At 41.2% G+C, this 26209-nt stretch overlaps 1 pseudogene; it reads right to left on the bottom strand.

Annotated features, from left to right (window-relative positions):
* Positions 1-2244: 2244 nt before the first annotated feature.
* Positions 2245-13772, bottom strand: LOC143434484 (pre-mRNA-splicing factor CWC22 homolog; annotated as a pseudogene).
* Between the last annotated feature and the right edge of the window lie 12437 nt (positions 13773-26209).

Here is a 26209-nt window from a genome sequence, read left to right as displayed (position 1 = left end):
TGATGAACTTTGTAACATGTGATCATGTATATGTACTGAAGACAAAGACAAAGAAAAAGTCATTCCTTCCTCTCTAGCCCCACCCCCTGCCCCTGCTTCGAAAAATTTTTCTCCCCTTAGAAGAATTACTCCCTTATTAGAATTTTTTGTTTTTTCTACTTAGCATAACAGTGAAATAATTGGTTTTACATACACAAAATTGACAAAGTGTTTCTTATGAGACTATAGACATCCTGCAACCAGTCACATTAAAAATACTTTACTCAGTACATCTGGAGACAAATTTACATTACCTAAATAGTTATTCTCCTTCTAACTTGTACAAATACTGGCCAGCCATGTCATGTCATGTCATGTCATGTCTTGTCTTGTCTTGTCTTGTCTTGTTTTGTTTTGTTTTTCGATAGAGGTTTAGTAACATTTAAAAAGCCCTGCTGTGGTTATTTTAATTCAACAAACCTGAAGGTATGAAAATGGTTGTGGTTTAATTTAGAAGGTAAGATAAGCCCTGTGCTGGATCTTCCAATCTGAGTATATTTATTTGTTTTTAAAGAAGATTTACTGCATATAAATATCTTTTAAATTATTAATTATTAATGTTTATGCTGCATAAAATTTAAAATATGTATAAATCATGATTAAAAACATGGATATATTATGCTTATATGAGTGAGGACAAGGTCCAATCTTAATAACATCTTCTGGTCTAGGAGTAGTAAACTCTTTAAAAGTAACTTAGAATCTTAATGGATAGAGACCATGCTGTGTACTAGAAATAGGATAAGGTTCAAAGAGATAGCACTGTACCCAGAACTGTATGTTTACATGTATCATATTTTTAAAATTAGATAATAAAATTTAATTACACATCCTCATGTTACCTATTCCAAGAAAAGATTCAGACCCATATTATCAGTTTATATTTATTCTACCTGTGTAAGTTTAAGTTTATTTTCATTAGGAACAAAATGAATTAGAGTCCAATCGCCAGGAGTCAGCCACTCCTCTGGGGCAGACTCTAAAATTGCAAGAGTAAAGGAAACAGTGGCACCGTATTGTGATACTGCATTTTTAAATTCCTTAATAATTTGAAAATTAAACCCTGTGTAATGTCTTCAAGCAACCCCTTAATGGTCTCTGGTCTCTGATACAGGAAAAGCCTCAGTGTCTCCCTTCTTTGGATGATATGTGGCCAATCTTAAGCTAGGGAACAGAAACTGCCTTTGGACTCCTGGTTGAGGAAGGCAAGCAGCCAGGGGATTTTCACAGTTTACCCCTCGAGACATCTTCCCTTTCTTTAATTTTTGTAGCTGATTAATTATGTCCTGATACTCTTTTTCTAACTCTATTAGTTGTTTAAGTACAGATATTTTTTCCTGTAACTCCCATCTGGGATCTATAACCACCATCTCCATTTCTGGAGCACTTGGAGGCGGAGGCCCATAGGGAGGAGGGGTCTTCGGGAAGAGGGCCAACCAATCAGGGTCATAATGTTCAGCTGCCTCTTCATCTAGGTCAACACAATCTGGCTGTGACAAATTGTCATCAACCTTTGGTTGTATTTTGTATTCTAATTTCGGATAAATAAGTTTCTTTTTTATTTTGAACATGAAAGACAGCATTCAAACAATAAAAAAAAAAGCAGACAATTAACACATGTGAGCAACAAACAACAAAACAAAAACAGAGAGTAGAGTTCAGGCTGACTTATTTCTTGCCCCATTTTCATTAACATGACTTGACTTACCTTTCTGGAGACAGCAGATTTCCGTGGTGATCACCTTCGATTCACTTCTGAATTTTTTGGCAGATTCTTCTTCCAGTAAAGTCCCTCACTGGGTCTCTCGTTCTTGCTGCCTCTTGTTGAGCACCAAAATGTCAGGGACCACTCTATCAATGTTGGAACCCGAAGTGCCAAAAGCCTTGGGGGCTAAATTGTTAGAGCCCGCACTGCCCCAAGCTGCTCCTGTCTGCAGGTCAGGGTTCAGCAAGATAGAGAGTGAGGAGGGAAGCAAAGAATGAAGACCAGACAGAGTGTAATTCAGTCCTGTTTATTCTCCAGTCTTTCTTCTTCTCTCCAAGTCCCTAGTTCCCAGTCCTAAATTCCAAGTCCTGGGTTTCGACACCAAGTCGCAAGTCCTAATCCCAATTCCTTTCTTCTGTCTGCCTCTCACCATTTATATGTCTCACTTCTAAGTCATGCCTTAAAGTCACACCTTTAAGTCATGTCTCTAAATCACACCTTTAAGTCTCACACACATGAGTGAAGATTGGAGAAGCACTCTGGACTTGCAGAACAGATCTGGACAGCAGTCCTCTTCCTCTGATGATGTTCTCTTGAAGGAGTCCTTGGATAATAATACTGATGTTGGAGATGTTGACCTTGTTGATAAGACCATTGATTGATTTCTTCAGAGCCTGCCAACTCATCCTCTGGTATGCTAAGCTGTTTTATCTGTAATCTGCTCCTGCATCGTCCTGAGCTTTGTGGGAGGAATATATGCTCCCCCAGTGTGGGTGAGTAGTTGATCCAGCTGTCCTCTTCTTCTTTATGCAGGTTCTTCTTGAGTAGAACTCGGGGTTATGTCGGGCGGTGATGGCGCACGCCTTTAATCCCAGCACTTGGGAGGCAGAGGCAGGCAGATTTCTGAGTTTGAGGCCAGCCTGGTCTACAGAGTGAGTTCCAGGACAGCCAGGGCTACACAGAGACACCCTGTCTTGAAAAACCAAAAAAAAAAAAAAAAAAAAAAAAAAAAAAAAAAAAAAAAAAGAAAGAAAGAAAGAAAGAAAGAACTCGGGGTTACTCCTCCATCTGGGCTCCTTCTTTCAGGAGATGGGGATTTCTGGGACCGTTTCCAATAATCTGCATCTCTGTCTCTTTCTCTGCATTTCTCACAGTCCCTACTTTGTGAGTCCATCCTGTAACCATAAGAGGATCCTCTTCTAGAACATTCATAGTCAGCAAATTTATGGCTTTGAGTTTATTGTTAGGGGGTTTCCCATATTTTATTTAGAAATAGCTGAGAGGAGTGTACAGACAACAGTCCAGGTGACCTTACATGGATAGTTGGTTTTCAAAACGTCAGAAGTCCATAGACTTGATGCTACAAAAATTTATATATTAATGTCCATTCTGAGTAGAGACCTGTCTGCTCCTGACAGCTTCCTATTGTGGATTCTAAGAAGAAATTGAGCATCCTTGGAGTTATGCCAGTTGTGTGGTGACAGCCACTAGGCAAGAATTGCCTCTTTCCATCTACAGACAAATTACTGTCCAGAAGAGGACACATATGCAGAATAGTTGACTGATTATATCTGCCTAGACAGAGTAATCAGCCCTTAATAATCTTGCATCACTAAGGTCTGTCAGAGGACTCTGGGCCAGAAGGCTGAAGATTTGATGCTCGAACGTTTGGTAGTATAGGGGCTTCACAGGTGTTCAGCGGTCTCTATAAATTGGCTAAGTTTTAGAAGCTATGTTTAGTGCTTCCCATAACTTCAGTTAACTCAGTCATTCCGGATTTCTGAAGGGGTTGAAGACCCATAGTCTCATAGCCAATCCTGGCTATTTACTTTGAGAGAAAAGATCTGAGTAAATAGTTTTCAGCTGACATTCATTCTAAAGCAAAAAAAAAAAAAAAAAAAAAAAAAAGAAGCCAGGATCAAAAGTAAGTGTTTTAGTTAGAAGAGATGACAGAGGTTCTGGTTAGTCAACAAAATGATGGACTGGGTATTAGGACTATCTTGTACCTCACTGGTACAATTAGGAATAAGTATGCTCTAACTGTATTTTGAGAGAAAAGTTTTATTTTAACAGGAAGAGTGATATGTAGGAGGAGCTAAGTGGGAAGGAGTATTGAGAGGAAGAGATGGAGTAAGGAGAGAAGATGAAGGAGAGGAGAAGCTAGGTGATGAGAGAGAAAGAGAGAGGGGACATGGAGGCAGATGTTCACAGGTCTCCACCAGTCAAAGATAGTTTTTATATCTAGGTTTGGTATTGGGTTATGCTTCTGATTGAGCATTACCAAACTTATAAATCCTTTGATTAACATTTTTAAAAAATTGTATAAAAGCAAAAAGGAAAGGGGGGGCATGGGACAGGGGTTTTCTAGGGAGGGGAAATGGGAAAGTGGATGGCATCTTAAATGTAAATAAAATAAAATAAGTAAAAAATAAAAACAAAAACAAACAAACAAAAAAGAACACTCAATAGTCTAATGGGCTGTGATCAGAGTGGTCTCTGTCCTGGGAAAAACATTCTTGTTCTGCATATCTGTCTTCTGGGGAGGAGCTCTGGTCAGATGACTTGTGGCTCTCCCTTCTGTCACGGCCAGACAACTGTCTCCTGTGTGCCACACTCTTCTGTATTTTCTGCTGTCAGCTGACCCAATAAACCAAATGCCTCAGGTCCATTCAAGTGGAGTACCCAGAAAGGTTTGATTATAGGACCAATCCCAGTACCAACTTCTATAGTAGGCAGGTTCTCCAGAGTCAGAGAGCTTGAAATAGTTGGGCAGTCCCACAAGGCTAGTTGTTTCAACTGCTCTTCAGGGGATTCCCACAGATTTGCTGGCAAATAAATGCAAGCAGATAAAAAAGATGCAATCTTCCTTCTTCAGTTTTCCTCATTGATATGCCCAGCTGTTAAGAGTCATTTTATGGTTGTGGTGAGCAACTTTGCTTATCAGTTCCCATGAGTCAATTGTTTCTACATAAATGAGAACATATCTGTAGTATCTGGTTGTACATACTTCTGATTGGCTGTGTGATTCTGACATTTTTGTTGCTCCAGTTTTCTATGTCTCTGAGTGTTTTGCCTTTTGTATGGATGGGTGGATCACAAGGTTGTCAGGTGTGGACAGAGTCCAGAAGACAGCTTTACATATCCAGGTGGGGGTACTGGGTGTTGAGTCCTTACCTGAGGAAGTAGTACCCTCAGCCCCACCCCTTGAAACCATGCCTGTTTCACATGAGGAATTTAATCCCTCAGAGTCTGATAAGCCAACTGTGACTTTCTCTGACGAAAATGCCAGATAATACTGATGTTCCTCAAGGGTGACCTATAATTTCTTCTAGACCTATAGCCAGACTCAAGGCAAAACAGGCCCCTACAGGGGAGTCGGGTAGAAAGTGTAGTCCATGAGGAAATATGCAATTCTACTAAGGAGGTAATGATTTTGCTAATTCATTCAAGCAGAAGTCTGGGGAATATGTGTGGGAATGGATTTTAAGGGTGTGGGATAATGGTGGAAGGCACATAAAACTAGTTAAGGCTGAGTTTATTGACATGGGGCCTCTGAGTGGAGATTCTAGGTTTAATATGGAAGCTCACACAGTTAAAAAAAAGAAAAGGTGTCAGAAGTTTGTTTGAATGGTTGACTGAAACATTTATCAAAAGATGGCCTACTGAAAAGGAGTTGGACATGCCTGATATGCATTGGCTTAGTGTTGATGAGGGGATTTTAAGGCTCAGGAAAATTGCAATGCTAGAGTGGATACATTGTGGAAAACCTATTTCTCTATATTGGGAAAGCCTGAACATAGGCCCTTCTGGAATCCTATAAGAAGAAAACTGGTGAGAGGGGCACCAGCACATTTGAAGAGTTTTGTTCTTGCCCTTTTCCTTGTGCCAGACCTTAGGGCTGGAGATGCTGCTGCTCAATTAGATTAATTAAATGCAGTGGGCTTAATTGAGCCTGAGGTAGCAAGGGCCGGGTGGCAGCATTGCATCACTAGAGACAAGGTGATCGTAGTTATTAGAATGAACAGCACAAAGGACAAAACAACATTTATAATGACCTAGTCCATAATGGTCAGTACAGGAGAGGTGAAATTTATAATGGAATAACTCATCTGGACCTTTGATGGTATTTCCAGGCATGAAATAGATAGAAATCCTACTGCATTTCTCTTTGATCTGTATAAGCAGAAAAATTCTCAAACAAATGATAGAAAGGCTACATTGGATCATGGCAAAAGGCAATCTCAACCAATGTCTTAAGGTTTTAGTGCTATGAACAGACACTATGACCACGGCAAGTTTTATAAAGGACAACATTTAATTGGGGTTGGCTTACAGGTTCAGATGTTCAGTCCATTATTGTCAAGGCAAGAGCATGTCAGTATCCAGGCAGACGTGGTGTCTGCAGAACTGAGAGTTCAACATTTTCATCTGAAGACTGCTACTGGAAGACTCACTTCCAGACAGCTAGGGTGATGGTATTAAGCCCAGGCCCACAGTGACACACCTTCTCCAACAAAGCCACACCTCCTAATTGAGCCGCTCCCTGAGCCAAGGATATACAAACCATCACATTCCACTCCCTGGTCCCCATAGGCTTGTTCAAACATATGAGTCTATGGGGGCTACACCTAAACAAAGCATATTGCAAAATACATTTAGTCTAAGTTTCAAATTCCCCATAATCTATTAGCAGTCTCTACAATGTTAAAAGTCCAAAGTGCAAAGTTACTTCTGAAATTTATCCAATCACTAAACTGTAATCCCCAAGGCAAGACAGGAAACCAGCTGGCCAATGAGACTCCAATCTCTACATCTCCCTGTCTGATGTCAAAGTGGACTTCAGATCTCTAAGTCCTCTTCATGTTTGTTGACTACAACAAACTTCTTTCTTTTGAGCTGGTTCTACTCCCTGTTAGCAGCTTTCCTCAGCAGATAGCCCAACAGCTCTGGCATCTCAAATGTCTTGGGGTCTCCAAGGCAACCGCAATGTTATATCTTCTTGTTTCAATGTCTGAGATCCACACATGATTCTCTCACTTCCTCTGTCATCACTTCTCCAGTTCTGCCCTCTGTAGCACTCTAAGGTCAGGTTGATCCATCCCACTGCTGCTGCTGTTCTTGGTGGTCATGCCTTGATACTGGCATCTTCTTTTTTTGTTTTTGTTTTTTTTTGAGACAGGGTTTCTCTGTGTAGTCCTGGCTGTCCTGGAACTCACTTTGTAGACCAGGCTGGCCTCAAACTCAGAAATCCGCCTGCCTCTGCCTCCCAAGTGCTGGGATTAAAGGCGTGAGCCACCACCGCCGGCGATACTGGCATCTTCAATACACTGGGTTCTTCCAACTAGGAGTGGAGCAGTGAGCAGAATGTAAAGTGAAAATAAGTAAAAAGTAAAAGTATATTTAAAACATCATTAAAATTTTAAATAGTTATACTTGATATAATTAGTTCCTTTTAAAATCTGAATTATTTTATGCATTTAAAACATTATTGTATGTCATCACCTGAGGAGTCCATCAAACCTTCAACCAAGAAGAGACATCCCACAGAAGAGAGAAATGTCTGTGGCCCAGCAGTGTATGGTGTCAGTAGGCACTTACATTAGGTCGTTTATACCCTACCTGGATCCTCAGTCAACATGGCTATTTCCTACACTTCTCCCAGGAATTCCCCATGGAAGTCACAATAGAAAAGAGACAAAAATGCTTTATGATGTTTTGCACAGGATCATGTGTTTGTTCTCTCTCTCTCTCTCTCTCTCTCTCTCTCTCTCTCTCTCTCTCTCCCTCCTACTCTTTGTTTCAATTCAACAAATGTTTATAGAACACCTCTTATGGACCAGGCATAATATGATAAATAAAGCAGGGATTGCTCTAATTTCAGGGAGCTTCTATCCTAGTTTAGGAAGCTGGTGAGGAATAATTAGAAAAAATAATTTCAAATGTTATGATTCTTATGAAATTAAACATAGGATAGTAGCTGAAGAAATGGCTTAGCAGTTAAAAGTATTTTCTGATCTTTTGGAATACTGAAAGCAGCTTACAAACACGTGTAACTCCAGATCCAAAGGATTAGATGCTTCTGGTCTCTGTAGGTAACTACACTCACATACACACACACACACACACCCCACACACATAAGTAAAAATAAATCCTAAAAGTATGATAGACATAATAATAGTTATTGCTTGTTAACATACACAGTGAGTTCCAGAACATTTACAAGACCCTGATTCAAAAACAAACAAGTCCCCAAAAGTTATTATGTATTTGGACATTTTGCCAGAGTGTCAGTGCACAATGTGCATACGGTGCCCTGGGAGGCCAGAGGGGACATTGGATTCCCTAGACCTGAAATTGCAGTTGGCATTAAGTTGTCACATGGGTGCTTGGAATCAAGTCTGGGTCTTCTGCAAGATCAGCTAGTTCACTTAACTGATGAGCCATTTCTACAACCCCAGGAAAAGTACATTTTAAAGCCATAAAACTAGATGCAGGCTCATAAAAAGAGAGTGTCAATTGAGAATAGAAGCGGGGGTCCAAATGGAGCACTGAGGGATACTAGTATTATGACATAGGGATCAGAAAGGAACAATAAGGTTGGGACAAAAACTCCCCAGAAGCTAGAAAACACTGGAAGGAAGCTTGTGTAATTAACTGGGCCAGTAGTTAGTCATTGTCATTGTGATGTTAGTCTAGGAAATTGGAGAAGACTTTGTTGAAGGGATAAGAATCCAGAGAGAAGCAAATCCAGGATGACCATGCCTACCACTTTGCCTTGGGCAGTCTCTGTTTTCACTGGGTTCTCCATATCTCATCCAATTGAGCACGTTATTCCTCTTTGCTCTTGTCTTTTTACTAAATGTTACTATTAATAATTGCATTGTGGGTGGGCATATAGCTCAGTGGTGAAATAATTGGCTATCGTGCACAATCATCGGTTCTGTCTTAGCTCTGCTCCCCACTCCCAAAAGTTGCATTAAAATACTTTTGGTCTGCAGGGCATGGTAGCATGTAACTGAGGTCACAACTAGCTGGGAGGCTGCAGGTGGGGTATAATGAATTCCAGTCTTTAAGACCACTTATCAAAGCCCTGATCCAACATTAAAAAATGTATTTTCAGTTTTTCTAGTCAAAGTTTCTCTGTGTAGCTCTGGCCATACCGGAACTCACTCTGTAGACCAGGCTGGCTTTGAACTCACAGAGATCTGTCTGCCTCTGCTGCCTGAGTGCTGGGATTAAAGATGTGTGCCACTACTGCCCAGCAACATAATTTTTTTAAAAAAAACTATGGGGTTATAGCTCAGTGTTAGAGCTCATGTCTCAAAGGTAAAAGGCCCTGAGTTCTATTCCTGATACACAGTACTATGTAATCAATACTGCAGCCATAGTAGTAATAATAGTAATGTCATCAGAGGGCTACAGTTTACTCCACAGTTCTCATACAATGAAACTGAGTGACTAGCATTGATAACTTGTCTCTTTAAAGAATATTGGTTAATTTTCTGTATATGTGTGTGACTGTGGGGTGTGTATGTGTGTGTGTGTGTGTGTGTGTGTGTGTGATGTATGTATATCACCTGTGTTCAGGAACCTGAATGTGTAAGAGGAAGGTTCCAGATGCCCTGAAACTCAAGTTACAGTGTGAGCCACATGTGGTTGCTGGGAACCAAATCTGGATCCTCTGCAAGAACAACAAGTACTCCTCTTCTTTTCAGCCTCTCATTTCTTTTTGAAAAAAAAGACTTATCTATTTTATGTGCATGAGTGTTTTGCCTGCATGTATGTATGTGCACCACATATGTGAGTGGTATCTGTGGAAGTCAGAAGAGGGTGTCAGATCCCTTGGAAGTGGAGTTATGTATAGGTATGAGCCATCATGTAGGTGCTATAAACCAAACTTGGGTCCTTTGCAAGAGCAGCAAGTGCTCTTAATATCTGAGCCATCTCTCCAACCTCAGAAAATCCATTCCTTTTTCTAATGTTTGTGGTTGGAATATAATTAATTTTCTCATCAAGAAAGCCTACAAATCAATGATAAGAGGAAATCTGCTCTGATTTTAGCAACTGGAAACAGCTAATCATCTCAAGTTTCCAGAAAGGGTGAAAGGAAGCATTTGGTATCATCCAGGTGCCTACTGCTTGGTGTATTGGTCAGTGGGTCCTTGGTCTAGGCCCTACTAGTTCTCAATCTGTGGGTCGTGATTCCCCATAGGGGTCACATATCAGACACTCTACATATCAAATATTTACATTAGGATCCATCATGATAGCAAAATTAGTTATGAAGTAGCAATGAAAATGACTTTATAGTTGGGGATCACCACAGTATCAAACTGCTACAGCATTAGGATGGTTGGGAGCCACTGGCTAGAAGTTCTAAATGTGAGTTTCAGAAGCTGTCAGGTTAGTAAGACCAATGAAAGATTTGAGAATTGGCAGGTCAGCTGTACATGAAATACATGTGAAAACAATGAAATGTACAGGAAGCAGTCTGAACAGTCTTGTGTTTGTAAGTGCACACTTATTTATTTTACTAATAGATGCTTTAAAAAAAAAAAACAACTGCGGGCTAGAGAGATGACTCAGGTTAATCCTAGTAATGATCTCAAATAAATGAAAGTACATTCTTACTGGATAGGACTTGATAATATATATGTAACTTATGAAATGTCTCTTGATGTCTCCCATCCAAGGGGACCAGAGTATTTAAAATGATCATAGAAAACCCTGAACAACTCAATCTGATGGCATAAATCAAGATTTATGTCATAAATCAGAGATTACTTAAAGAATGAAGGTTCGAATATAACCTGGGATGCACAAATTCTCATATTAAATGGTTGCTCCAAGTTCACCTTGCTCATTTTTTTTTTTTTTTTTTGAGACAGTCTCATTATGTAGCTCAGGTTGGTGGCCTGGAGCTCTTATTTAAGAAGTGAAGCGGGAATTGTTAAAGTGTTAATTTCAAAACAGTGTAACTGGGTGGTGCTGCTACATGCCTTTAATCCATCACCCAAGAGGCAGATCTGAGAGTTCAATGCCAGCCTGATCTACACAGTGAGTTCCAGGACAGTCAGGGCTACACTGAGAAACCCTGTCTCAAAAACCATCACCCACCAAAATAAACAAACAAAAAACAGCAACAACAACAAAAACTATACAACAACAAAAAACAACAATAAAACCACCAAACAAAGGAACAAACACCCAACCTCACATCAGCATCCTCAGGCTAACTAAAGTTAAACTGATCACAGTCAAATTGTTTCATCTACTTCATCTCAGTTCTAACTTTTTATTCCTGACCACAGGGATGAAACTGGAGGCCATTATGTTAAAGAAACTAAGCTAGGGACATGATGGGACAAAACTCGTGGGGGCGGGGGGGGGGTGGAGAGTCCCAAGGTAGGATGTTCTGTAAGGCCCCCACGAATGGAGGACCTCACCCAAGCCTCGGGAATTCTCGGCCACCCATTAACTGTAAAACACCAAACGATGTAATCAGCAAGAGGCATACTTTAATCAGTATACTGAGGTCAAGACCTGTAGCCCACGCAGGGGCAATGGGGTCTGACCCTGGGACTTTGGAGACAGAGAGAATTTAAAGCCCAAAACCACAACTCAGGGGGGGAAACCACAACCCAGGGGGACTAAGGGAGGGCTATTGGAGAGCACCTGTGGAAAGTCCCAGCCCATTATTCAGTTTGTGACAGGGTACAAGGAACAGGCTATTCTCTAAGAGCCTATACATAATCAGCCAAGTTCCTGGTATCCAGGATGTACGGGCACGCTGAGAACTCTCAGCTCAAACCCTATTCAATCTATCTTATGGTCAGTTTTTAGTTCTTGGTATCCATAGCACTTGGTCACGCTATCTTGAACTCCCAGCTCTGAACTCTATTCAATCTATCATCTATTTTGTCTTGTGGATAGCTAGTTTCCTAGGACCCAGAATGCAGAACAAGCTGATCTGCACTCTTGACTCCATCTGTGGAAGGTTTAAAAATTTTTAACTCTTTCAATTCCATGCTGCCAGCAAGTCCCACATTCACACAGCCATCGCAGTGGCCCGCTGGAAACCTGGCGGCCCCAGAAGACACAAGGAGTTCAAGAGTTCCAAAGATTTATTGTTCATGGTGACTGTGGATGAGTCTGGATGGTGTGCCCCCCCCACCCCCCCAAGCCAGAGGGATGCTGGCTTAAATAGGAAGGGGAAGAGGGGAGGGAATAACTTAATTAGCTAAGCCCCCTGGCCTTTAGATAACAATTAATATGTAAATCTCTTAAGGCTGAAGCCTGTTAGGCATGCCCTCTACCTGTGTCCTAGGTGACTGAATGGGGAAGGTCAAATGGAGATTAAACCACCTGTCAGGGCCCTGGGTTCTGGGGGCATTGCTGAACACCTACAATTTCTCCCTTGGAGTCTTGGGGTTCCAGGCCCATGCCAACCCAAGAACCAAGATACCCTTCTACAGCCCAACAGGGACAGAAAGGCAAACATTGTGTAATGCCCCTCATTTGAAGTCTTTATAAAGCTGACCTAATGCTGGAGACATAGTTGAGCTGTTTGTTGGTGAGGACCCAGGTCCAATTCCCATTGCTCACAGGGCAGCTGTGGTAGATTCAACATGATTGGCCCAGGGAATGACACTATTAGGAGATGTGGCCTTGTTGGAGTAGGTGTGGCCTTGGAGGAAGTGTGTCACTGTGGGGGCAGCTTTCCCTAGCTGCCTGGGAGACAGTTTCTCTCTTTGCTGCAGTCAGCTCAAGATGCAGAATTTCCAGCCCCTTCTCCAGCATCATGTCTGCCTGGATGCTGCCATGTTTCCTACCATGATGTTAATGAACTGAACCTCTGAATTGTAAGTCAGTTCCAATTAAATGTTGCCTTTATAAGAGTTGCTTTGGTCATGGTGTCTCTTTACAGCAGAAACACCCATAGACAGTGTAAGGATGTAAGAATTTCAGGTCTCAGCTTGAACTTAAAATTAAGACCCTTAAGTTTGAGTTTCAGTTTACACTCAAACAGTAACTGCACCAGGACACATCCTGGGAGAAGCACATTCTAAAGACACATTCCAGAGGATGGGCCCAAGATAAGGGGTAATCAGGAAGCTGGGCCCTTAAGACAGAACCCCATGGGTAAACAGAAATGACTTAGGCTAACCCTCATTGTTGTAAAGATAAGGTAAAAATTGGAGTTACATAGAAACTGGGCCTGGGAACTGTAAAACCCAAATGAAAAGGACCTCACTGATCCCTGGAGAACTGCAGACGCACCCCAAATCACTCATGAGAAACACAACTTGATGCAATCACAAGAGGTTTACTGGCTAGCCAGGGCTGTCTTCCCAAAAGCCCATGCAGGGGCAGAGAAATTCAGCAAAGAACAAAAGAAGTTTACAGCTTTTAAGGGGGAATCTACCAACCAGGTGGGGGTGGAGTTAGGGAAGGGGGAAGGCTGAGAGTGGAGTTAGGGAAGGGGGAAGGAGGGGGAACAGGTCACTAGGTCGTTGATACATTTGATCTCAAATTCTTAAGATGGATGGTGTGTCATTTTATAATTGGCTATTTCGAACTAGTTTCACACTATATATCATGAGCTCCACTTCAAGGGGGTCAGGCTAATCTCGAACTTTTAGCATCCTGGCACCAGTTGTCTCAGGGCTGTTAGTTCAAAGCGTGGCCAGGCTAATCTCGGGCTCATAGCATCCTGACACCATACATCTTAGGGTTTGTTTAGTTAGGGCCATCTGTTCAAATGCTCAGCTAATTTCCTGGGACTGAGGCAACACAGTGTTTGACTTACAGCTTTTTATGTCTTTGCTTTTAAGAGTAGGGTTCAGGGGATCAACTTATGATTTTTCTATCTTTCAGAACCACTGTTTGAAATCCTTTATGGTTATTGTTTAAGAAGTAATTAACTGTCCTTGTGAACTCTGTAAAAATGGATATAAGCTGCTTTTTGTTGTGGCTTGGGGTTCCTCTTACCTGCACGTAAGGGAGCCCCAGTGCACTGGTTATCATCTTATCATCAATACACCTTATGTTATTGCATCGAATCTGCTGTTGGTGAGGGTTTCTGGGGGAACTCGTTCCCTGGTTTTATATCTTTAGGTCGAAGAACAGCAGCCCACATGCATCTGTAGGTCCAGTTCCAGGGTACCCAATGCTCTTTTCTGACCTTCTCAGGCACCAGGTTCACATATGGTACACAGACATATATGCAGGCAAAACAGACATACACAAACATTTTAAATACTTGTAAACTATTAATTTGAGAAATGATGACCTCAGGGAAGTTGAAGGCACCAAATAGGGGTCACCAACGTCTCATGAGAGCAAGGTGCACAGCTTGGAATGGGACAGGCAAATAAATGAGTATGAGACCGAAAGGAGTGAGAGGCTCAGGTGTCCTGTTTCTCAACAGGGTGACTATAGACAACAATAATGCAGCCAGCACACATGTCAGGAAGCTGGACGAAAGCATTCTGAAAATATTTATCATGAAGAGATGATAAGCGCTTAAGGAGACAGATATACTTAGCCTGATTTAAATGCAATAGAATGCACCAAAATATGATACAATGACTCATAAATGTATACAATTTTATGGTTTTACATATCATGCATATTAAAAATTAATTTAAAGATAAGTCTAGACTTACCTTCTAAAGTAATATTTTTTCTTGTTTTTGCTTGTTTCTTTGTTGAGACAAGATCTCACTATCTAGCACTTGCTGGCCTGTGTAGACCAGACTGACCCTCAACTCACTGAAGTTATACAACCTTCCCAGTGCAGGGATTAAAGGTGTGCTGCACCATATTTTGGATGCTCCTTTTGCTGAAGGTAAAACATGGACAACATTGAAATGTTGTTAGAAGTTCAGCTGGGCATCATGGCACATGCCTTAAATCCTAGCACTCTGGAGGCAGAGCAGATTGATCTCTTTGAGTTTGAGGTCCACCCAGTCTATATACAGAGTTCCAGGACAGGCAGGGCTACATAGAGAGATCCTGTCTTGAAAGAAGGAGGAGAAGGTGTAGAATAAAAAGGAAGAGGAGGAGGAGGAGGAAGAGGAGGAGAAGCTGTAGCACATTTCACTCCAGTAAGAATGGATAACCAATAGTATAGGATTGTAATCCCAACTACAATGGAGGCTGAGACAGGAAGAACATACATTCTGGCCTGCATAGACTATGGAGTGAGTTCAAAGCCATCCTGGGCAACTAAGTGAGAACCTCTCTCAAAATAAATAGAAAGCCAAATAATAACAAAACAACATATCTCAAAAAGACACATCTTGGTGGCTAGAGAAATGGCTCAGTGGTTAAGAGTACTGACTACTCTTCAGAGGTCCTAAGTTCAATTCCCAGAAACCACAAGTGGCTCACAACCATCTGTAATGGGATCTGATGCTCTTTTTCTGGTGTGCATGAAGATATCATACTTATACACATAAGATATATGTATATATGTACTCATATACATAAAACAAATCTTTTTAAAAAGCAGACACCTTAATCAATGGAATGGAGTTGAACACTCAGACATTGTTGGGAGCCGACTTTTAGCAGAAAGTGGATATCAGCTTTGCAGCCATCTTGAGCCATATACCCTGACATGAGACTTGGATTACAACAGCCTACAACAGCTGAGCACACTCTGATAACATCTTGCTTTAGATACCCAGGACTTTCCTTGGGTGTGTGAGATTAAAGGTGTGTGAGATTAAAGGTGTGTGATTTAAAAGTATAATTTAGAGATCAGATTTAGAGACAAGACCTAAGGGCATGATTAAAGGTGTGACCAAAAGGCATGGCTTAGAAGTGAGGCATATAAAGGCAAGAGGCAGACAGAAGAGAGATCAGAGAATCAGACACTTTAGAGAATACAACTTGGAGAACAATTTGGAGTAACAGAGATTCAGACACTAGGAGTAGGAGTAGACATTAGACACTCGGAAGAGAACAACAGGAATACAACTAGGAACTAGAAACTAGGAACACAAGACTTGGGACTTGGACTAGGAAGAGAGACTGAAGAATAAACGGGATTGAATCACACTCTGTCTGGTCTCCATTCTTCGAGTCCATCCTCATTCTCTTTCTTGATGAACCCCCACCTGCGGACTGGAGCGGCAGCTTGGGCCGGGATACAGTGGCCGCCAAGCGCCGAGTGGAGAGGGCCTCAACATTTTAGGCCACCCAAAGTGGGCCAGCCTAGGCGTCAACATTTTTGGCTTCTGAACGTGGGACCAGCTCGGTTCTCAACATATTTTGGCGCCCGAACGTGGGGCTGGTGCGGTTCCCAACAAGACATATGTCCACATACTTGTGGGCTCCTAATTTTTTTTTTTTTTTTTTTTTGGTGCTTTTGAGGCAAGGTCCTTTTTTATAGCCCTGGCTGTCCTGAAAGTGATTCTGTAGACCAGGCTGACCTCAAACTTACAGGGATCCACCCACTTCTGCCTCCTGAGCTAGAAATAAAGATGTCCAGATTGGACACCTGATTTTTGACAAAGCCAAAAATACACACTGGAGAAAAGGCAGTATCTTCAACAAATGGTGCTGGTCAAACTGTATGGCTGAATGGAGAAGAATGCAAATATTTATCGCCCTGCACAAAACTCAACTCCAAATGGATCAAAGACCTCACCATAAGACCAGATACTCTGAGTCTGAAAGAAGAGAGTGTGGGGAATAGGCTTGAACTCAGTGGCAGAGGAAAAGACGTCCTGAACAGGATAGCACGGGCAGTAAGACTAACAGTTAATAAATGGAATCTCATGAAAATGTAAAGCTTTTGTATAGCAAAGAACAACATCATTTGAGGAAAGCGGCAGCTTACAGAATTAAAAAAGATTGTTACCAATTATACATCTGAAAGATGATCAACCCACATCAAAAAACTTCATCTTGTAATAGATAGGAATTAACAGAGAGACTCACAACTGTACAGTGTACAGAGAGTGGTGTTGGGAGCCAACTTTTAGCAGAAAGCGGCTAGATCAGCTTTGCAGCCATCTTGAGCCATATACCCTGATACGAGACTTTGTTTTCAATAGCCTACAACAGCTGAGCACACTCTGACAAACATCTTGTTTATCCCACATAGCTTGTTTTGCTGTTTAGTGACCCCAGCTGCAAGGCGCACATGGTATCCACGCCTGCAAGGCATGAGGTGCATGTGCTATCCACATGCTATCCATGCCATACATGCCTGTAAGGTGCACGTGCTATCCAAGCCTGCAAGGCTCATGGTGCATGTGCTATCCACACTACGCCTGTAAGGCTTACGTCATATCCACACCTGTAAGGCACATGATATCCACGCGCCTACAAGGCATGTGGCAAAAGCCTATAAATACCCCAGATTTCCCTTCAAAGAGAGACAATAGGAGACACAATAATGAGAGACAATAAGAGACAACGAGGGAGACAATAAATGAGACAATAAGAAGAGAGACAATAAAGCAGGGGGACAATAATGAGAGACAATAAGAGACAATGAGGGAGACAATAAATGAGAGAGACAAGAAGAGAGACAATAAAGCAGGGGGACAATAACAGAGAAGAGACACAACGAGAGAGACAATAAATGAGACTTGAGACCTGACCACACACCCTGTCTTGTCTCCATTCTTTGAGTCTCTTGCCCCTGTGGCCCCACTCTCTCTCTCTCTTGACCAGAGCACTTAGCCCCAAAGTGTGGGGCAGTGTGGACAGCAACATAGTAGCCCCAAAGTGTGAGGCAGATCGGAGCAGGCGCAACAGAGTGGGAGACTTTGGAGCACTCAGTCCTAAATGGGATGTTGTCACCAAACCTCTCCACCTCAGCATTTAGGGAGCCATGCAGAAGAGACAGAAAGATTGTAAGAGACTGAGGTGGCCGGGCGGTGGTGGCGCACACCTTTAATCCCAGCACTTGGAGGCAGAGGCAGGCGGATTTCTGAGTTCGAGGCCAGCCTGGTCTACAGAGTGAGTTCCAGGACAGCCAGGGCTACAAAGAGAAACCCTGCCTTGAAAAACCAAAAGAGAGAGAGAGAGAGAGAGAGAGAGAGAGAGAGAGAGAGAGAGAGAGAGAGAGAGAGAGAGAGACTGAGGTGGTGGAGGATTCCAAGGAAACACTGTGTTCCAGGCAAAAAATGACTGATGCACATACGAACTCATAGAGACTGTGGTAGCACACACAAGATCTGCACGGCTTCAAGAGAAATGAGTGATCCTAGCATCAGGAGAAAGTGGAAATGGGGTCCTACAGCTAATAAAGATGCTATCTGCAATTGATACCCACTGGCAAATGGAAAATGAGTTTTCTCCGGTGAAATCTTACTGGGTTTATCAACCACACTTCAGGGCATGCCTGATGCCCAAAACAACAGGAACTCCCTTTTTGTGCATTGTTAGTTTCAGTTTGCCTTGTTTTTCTTTTATTGGCCTTTTGCTTGTTTGTTCTGATTTTCATGTTTGTATATTCTTATTCGTATCCCTCCTGCTCCTCATTGGCATTCTTCTCTTCTTTCTCCTCCCTTTTCTCCTTTTTAAAAAGAGACTAACATAAAGTCTCAAGAGTAGGGAGTTGGAGGGGATCTGGGAAGAATTATAGAAGGGAAAACATGATCAAAACACATAGTGTAAAAATCAATGTAAAAAGGATCAAAAAACAAAATTTTAGCTATTTCATTTTTAAAAATAAAATAAGTGGAGAGCTCAGGATGTGGTTAGCTTGAGTGAAGCCCCTGGGGACACCTGGGTTCAACAGAGAGAGAGAGAGAGAGAGAGAGAGAGAGAGAGACAGAGAGAGAGAGAGAGACAGAGAGAGAGAGAGAGAGACAGAGAGAGAGACAGAGAGAGAGAGAGAGAGAGAGAGAGAGAGAGAGAGAGAGAGAGAGAGAGAGAGAGAGAATTTCATTTACTGCTGGAGAGAATATAAAACAGCATGGTCATGATGAAAATCAGTACAGGAGTTCCTCAGAAAACTGAAAATAGACCTACCACAAGATTGAGCCATGTCACTTTTGTGTGTGTGTGTGTGTGTGTGTGAATCTGAGTCAGTATGGCATAGATACCTGCCTGTTCTTATTTCTCATCAGTCACAATAACCACTATATGGAAGCAGCCTTTAGGGTTTCTATCATCACTGTGATAAAGTACCACAGCTAAAGCAGCTTGGATAGGAAGGGTTGATTTCATCTTCCAGCTTGTAGTCCATCCTGCAGGGAAATTAGAACAGAAACTCAAGACAGAGACCTGGGGCTGGAACTGAAGTAGAGGCTACAGAAATGTGCTACTGGCCTGCTCCCTATGGCCTGCTCAGCCTGCTTTCTTTTACCATCTGGGACCACAGCCAGAGGTGACATTGCCTACAGTGGGCTGAGTTCTTCCACATCAATCACCGATCAAGAAAGCACACTACAGGATTGTCCATAGGCTGATCTGGATGAGGGCATTTTTTTTTCCTTTTTTTAAATTTATTTTTTATTTACATTTTATTTACATTTCAGATGCCATCCCCTTTCCCCATTTCCCTTCCCTAGAAAACCCCTATCCCATGCCCCCTTTTCCTTTTTGCTTTTATACAATTTTTTAAAATGTTAATCAAAGGCTTTATAAGTTTGGTAATGCTTGATCAGAAATGTAACCCAATACCCAACCTAGATATATGAACTATCTTTGACTGGTGGAGACCGGTGAAAATCTGCCTCCATGCCCCCCCCCCTTTTTCTCTCTCATTACCTAGCTTCTTCCTTCCTTCATCTTCTCTCCTTACTCCATCTCTTTCTCTCGGTACTCCTTCCCCCTTAGCTCCTCCTACAAATCACCCTTCCTGTTAAAATAAAACTTTTTTCTCACAATACAATTAGAGTATACTTATTCCTAATTGTACCAGTGAGGTACAAGATAGTCCTAATACCCAGTCCATCATTTTGTTGATTAACCAGAACCTCTGTCATCTCTTCTAACTAAAACACTTACTTTTGATCCTGGCTTTTTTCTTGGCTTTAGGATGAATGGCAGCTGAAAACCATCCACTCAGATCTTTTCTCTCAAAGTAAATAGCCAGGATAGGCTATGAGACTATAGGTCTTCAACCCCGTCAGAAATCCAGAATGACTGCGTTAACTGAAATTATGGGAAGTACTAAACATAGCTTCTAAGACCTAGCCAATTTATAAAGACCACTGAAGACCTGGAAAGCCCCTATACTACTGAACGTTGGAGCATCAGGTCTTCAGCCTTCTGGCCCAGAGTCCTCTGACAGACCTTAGTGATGCAGAATTATTAAGGGCTGATTACTCTGTCTAGGCAGATATAATCAGTCGACTATTCTGCAAGTGTGTCCTTTTCTGGACAGTAATTTGTCTGTAGATGAAAAGAGGCAATTCTTGCCTAGTGGCTGTCACCGCACAACTGGAGTATCTCCAAGGATGCTCAATTTCTTCTTAGAATCCACGACAGGAAGCTGTCAGGAGCAGACAGGTCTCTAATCAAAATGAACCTTAATATAGAAATATTTGCAACGTCAATTCTATGGATTTCTGACGTTTTGAAAACCAACTATCCATGTAAGGTAACCTGGACTATTGTCTGTTAACTCCTCTCAGCTATTTCTAAATAAAATACAGAAAACACCCTAACATTAAACTCAAAGCCATGAATATGCTATAGTCCCTTAACTCCTAGGCTAACCGTCCCAAATCAGTTAAAAAAGTTAAAGAAGGACTGGGTCTAAGCCTTGTATTCCTAAATGTGTTATACAGGCACAATGCCCATGAGAGTATCAATATTCATCTCACTTTTATATCAATAAGAAGCTTGTACCAATGAAATCCATAACTTTGAAATCAAAGTAAATTTTGTACCATTTAAGAAAATTATAGCTTCATCTTGATATTAATTATACAGATTTCTACCAATAGGTTATAGCTATGCAATAAGTCCTAGCTAGTCCTCCCTGTTCCAACAAAATCACTACTTTTCCCTAGAAAGACAGACCAATATTAACCACCTTAGTCCCCAAGCCCAGGGAATAGGGGCGCTGACTCTTCTTTAACTTCTTTAAGCTGATTAAGGGTGTTGAGATATTAGAAGGGGGCGGGGAGTAAATTGATAAGCCTCTGATGATGAGTCTTCACTGCATCCAGATGGAATTCCAGGACATCAGAGGTTTGGGCAGGTCTGCTCAGTATGCTTGATGAGTAGATACACAAAGGCTGTGTATTCTGCAATATACAATTCTCAGAACAAGTTTTAGTAACAAGAAAAAAAATATTTTTCCTAGAGGGTTGACATTTTTTAAAAGCTGTTGGTTCTAACAACTTTTCTTTTTTTCCCCCTTTTAAAATTGGTTTTAATATTTACATTTTAAATTTTATCCCCTTATCCCATTCCCCCCACCACCCAGGAACCCCTTATCTCATCCCCCGTCCTTGTGTCCCTGCGATTCTATGAGGGTGTAATTTTCCATTAACGTAAACTGCCTCCTAAATTTCTAAATCCTTCCCTTTGTGTTATTAAATCTCCTATTTTTCTTTTTTTTCTTTCTTTTTTTCTCTTTTTTCTCCTTTTCCCCCTTTTTTCATCTTTTTTTTTTTTAAAAATTGGGTATTATATTTACCTTTCAGATTTTATCCCCTTACCCCACTTCCTCCCACCACCCAGAAACCTCCTATCCCATCCCCACTCCTCATGCTTCTATGAGGCAGTGCCTGCACCTACCCCCCCAATACCCTCTCCCCACTTCCACATCCCCCCCACACTCTGTGTTCATTTGTTATGGGACCAAGAAACTCCTCTCCCATCTATGCCCATGAAGGCCATCCTCCCCTAAATATACTGCTGGAGTCATGGGTCCCTCCCTATGTGCTCCCAGGCTGGTGGTTTAGACCCTGGGGGGCTCTGATTGTTTGGTATTGTTGCTTTCCTCATGGGGTCACAAACCCTTTCTGCTCTTTAAGTCTTCTCTCTAAGTTCTCCATTGGGAAACCCTTGATCATATCAGTGGTTGGCTGTAAGCATTGTCCTCTGAATGTGTTAGTCTTTGGCAGACCTCTAAGTAGACAGCTATATCATATTCTTGATAGCATGCACTTCCAGCATTCCACATCGGTGTCTAGCTTAGGTGACTGTACATGGGATGAATACCCAGGTGGAATGGTCTCCTGATGGCCCCTCCATCAGTTTCTGTCCCATGTTTTGTTTCTATATTTGCTCCCTTGAGTATTTTTGTTACTCGTTCTAAGTAGAACTGAGGCATCTCCTCTTGGTCTTCCTTCTTCTTCATGAGCTTCATGTGGTCTGCTGGTTGAGTTTTTGCTATTCCAAGCTTTTGGGCTAACGTCCACTTAACAGTGAGTAAATACCATGTGTGTTCTTTTGTGATTGGGTTAACTCGCTCAGGATGATAATTTCTAGATCCATCCATTTACCTAAAAATTTCTCGAATTTATTATTTTTAATACCTGAGTAATACTCCATTGTGTAGATGTACCACATTTTTTGTATCCATTCCTCTGTTGAGGGACATCTTGGTTCTTTCCAGCTTCTGGTTATTATAAATAAGGTTGCTATGAACATAGTGGAGCATATGTCCTTATTATATGTTGGAGCATCTTCTGGGTATATGCCCAGGAGTGGTATAGCTGGGTCCTCAGGTAATACTATGTCCAGTTTCCTGAGGAACCACCAGACTGATTTCCAGAGTGGTTGTACCAGCTTGCAATCCCACCAACAATGGAGGAGTGTCCCTCTTTCTCCGCATCCTCACCAGCATCTACTATCCCCTGAGTTTTTTTGTTTTGGTTTGGTTTGGTTTTCAAGACAGGGTTTCTTTGTGTAGTCCTGGCTGTCCTGACACTCACTCACTCTGTAGACCAGGCTGGCCTCGAACTCAGAGATCCGCCTGCCTCTGCCTCCTAAGTGCTGGGATTAAAGGCATGCGCCACCACCGCCCGGCTCACTTGAGTTTTTTATTTTAGCCATTCTGACTGGTGTGAGGTGGTATCTCAGGGTTGTTTTGATTTGCATTTCCCTGATGACTAAGGATGTTGAGCATTTCTTAAGGTGCTTCTCAGCCATTCGAGTTTCCTCTGTTGCGAATTCTTTGTTTAGCTCTGTACCCCATTTTTTTAATGGGGTTATTTTGTTGTCTGACATCTAATTACTTGAGTTCTTTGTATATCTTGGATATTAGCCCTCTATCCGATGTAGGATTGATTAAGATCTTTTCCCAATCTGTTGGTTGCTATTTTGTCTTATTGACAATGTCCTTTGCCTTGCAGAAGCTTTGCAATTTTATGAGGTCCCATTTGTCAATTATTGATCTTAGAGCATAAGCCATTGGTGTTCTGTTCAGGAACTTTTCTCCTGTGCCTAGGTATTCGAGGGTCTTTACCACCTTCTCTTCTATTAGTTTCAGTGTATCTGGTTTTAAGTGATGGTCTTTTATCCACTTGGATTTGAGCTTTGTACAAGGGGATATGAATGGATTGATTTGCATCATTCTACATGTTGACCTCCAGTTGAACCAGCACCATTTGCTGAAAATGCTGACCTTTTTCCACTGGATGATTTTAGCTCCTTTGTCAAAGATCAAGTGACCATAGGTATGTGGGCTCATTTCTGGGTCTTCAATTCTATTCCATTGACCTTCCTACCTGTCTCTGTACCAATACCACGCAGTTTTTATTATTATTGCCCTGTAGTATAGTTTGAGGTCAGGGATGGTGATTCCCCCAGAAGTTCTTTTGTTGTTGAGAATAGTTCTCACTATCCTGGGTTTTTTGTTGTTCCAAATAAATTTGCAAATTGCTCTTTCTATCTCTATGAAGAATTGATTTGGAATTTTGATGGGAATTGCATTGAATCTATAGATTGCTTTTGGCAAGATGGCCATTTTTACTAAATTAACCCTGCCAATCCAGGAGCATGGGAGCTCTCTCCATCTTCTGAGATCTTCTATTTCTTTCTTCAGAGACTTGAAGTTCTTGTCATACAGATCTTTCACTTGCTTGGTTAGATTCACTCCAAGATATTTTATATTATTTGTAACTATTGTGAAGGGTGTCATTTCCCTAATTTCATTCTCAGCCTGTTTATCTTTTGAGTATAGGAAGGCTACCGATTTGTTTGAGTTGATTTTATATCCAGCCACTTTGCTGAAGTTATTTATCAGGTTTAGGAGTTCTCTGGTGGAAGTTTTAGGGTCACTTAAGTATACTATCATATCATCTGGAAATAGTGAAATTTTGACTTCTTTCTTTCCTATTTGTATCCCTTTGACTTCCTTTTGTTGTCTAATTGCTCTAGCTAGAACTTCCAGTACTATATTGAATAGCTAGGGTGAGAGTGGGCAGCCTTGTCTAGTCCCTGATCTTAGTGTGATTGCTTCAAGTTTCTCTCCATTTAGTTTGATGTTGGCTACTGGCTTGCTGTATATTGCTTTTACTGTGTTTAGGTATGGACCTTGAATTCCTGATCTTTCCAAGACTTTTAACATGAAGGGATGTTGAATTTTGTCAAATGCTTTCTCAGCATCTAGTGAGATGATCATGTGGTTTTTTTTCTTTGAGTTTATTTATGTAGTGGATTACATTGATGGATTTCCGAATATTGAACCATCCCTGCATTCCTGGGATAAAGCCTACTTGATCATGATGGATGATTGCTTTGATATGTTCTTGGATTCGGTTTGCAAGAATTTTATTGTGTATTTTTGCATCCATATTCATAAGAGAGATTGGTCTGTAGTTCTCTTTCTTTGTTGGGTCTTTGTGAGGCTTAGGTATGAGTATAATTGTAGCTTCATAGAACAAATTGGGTATTGTTCCTTCTGTTTCTATTCTGTGGAATAGTTTGAAGAGAATTGGTATTAGGTCTTCCTGGAAGGTCTGATAGAATTCTGCACTAAAGCCATCTGGCCCTGGACTTTTTTGGTGGGGAGATTTTTAATGACTGCTTCTATTTCTTTAGGGGTTATGCGACTGTTTAGATGGTTTATCTGCTCCTTGTTTAACTTTGGTACCTGGTATCTATCTAGGAAATTGTCCATTTTATCCAGATTTTCCAATTTTGTTGAGTATAGGCCTTTGTAGTAGGATCTGATGATTTTTTTAATTTCCTCTGTTTCTGTTGTTATGTCTCCCTTTTCAGTTCTGATTTTATTAATTTGAGTACTGTCTCTGCACCCTTTGGTTAGTCTGGCCAAAGGTTTGTCTATCTTGTTGATTTTCTCAAAGAACCAGCTCCTGGTTTTGTTGAGATTTTGTATAGTTCTTTCTGTTTCAACTTGGTTGATTTCAGCCCTGAGTTTGATTATTTCCTGCCTTCTACTCCTCTTGGGTATATTAGCTTCTTTTTGTTCTAACGTTTTCAGGTGTGCTGTCAAGTTATTAATGTATGCTTTTTCCATTTTCTTTTTGTGGGCACTTAGAGCTATGATTTTTCCTCTTAGTACTGCTTTCATGGAGTTCCACAAATTTTGATATGATGTGTCCTCATTTTCATTTAAATCTAAAACGTCTTTAATTTCTTTCCTTATTTCTTCCTTGACCAAGTCATCATTGAGTAGAGCATTGTTCAGTTTCCACATGTATGTGGGCTTTCCATTGTTTTTGTCCATGTAAGACGAGTCTTAGTCCCCATGGTGGTCTGATAGTGTACGAGTGATTATTTCAATATTTTTTATCTGTTGAGGCCTGTTTTGTGACCAATTATATGATCTATTTTGGAGAAGGTACCATGAGGTGCTGAGAAAAAGGTATATTCTTTTATTTAGGATGAAATATTTTATAGATGTCAGTTAAGTCCAATTGGTTCATAACTTCTTCTGTTAGTTTCATTGTGTCTCGGTTATGTTTCTGTTTCCAGGATCTGTCCATAGCTGAGAGTGGGGTGTTGAAATCTCCCACTATTATTGTGTGAGGTGCAATGTATGCTTTAAACTTTAGTAAAGTTTCTTTTATATATGTGGGTGCCCTTGCATTTGGAGCATAGATGTTCAGAATTGCAAGTTCCTTTTGGTACATATTTCCTTTGATGAATATGAAGTGTCCTTCTTTATCTTTTTTGATTACTTCTGGTTGAGATTTCTTTATTGTTTCTTCCATTTTTAGGTCCTAGACAGTTTTGTATAATTCCTTCACCTGTTTGGTTGTGTTTTCTTGCATTTCTTTAAGGGCTTCTACCTGTTTACCTGTGTTCTCCTCAAATTCTTTGAGAGTATTGTTTATGTCCTTTCTAAAGTCCTCCATTATCATCATGAGAAGTGATTTTAATTCTGAGTCCTGCGTTTCTGGTGTGATGTGGTGTTCAGGACTTGCCATGGTTGGGGAACTGGGTTCTGGTGATGCCAAGTAACTTTGGTTTCTGTTGTTTATGTTCCTGTGCTTGCCTTTCACCATTTAGTTAGCTCTAGTGCTACCCTCTCTCACTGGTTCTGACTGGGGACTGTCTTTCCAGTT

This window comes from Arvicanthis niloticus, chromosome 15 (genome assembly GCF_011762505.2).
Source record: "Arvicanthis niloticus isolate mArvNil1 chromosome 15, mArvNil1.pat.X, whole genome shotgun sequence".
Classification (NCBI taxonomy): Eukaryota; Metazoa; Chordata; class Mammalia; order Rodentia; family Muridae; genus Arvicanthis; species Arvicanthis niloticus.
The sequence above is the reverse complement of the archived record's forward strand: the minus strand, read 5'-3'. Positions and strand labels throughout refer to the sequence as shown.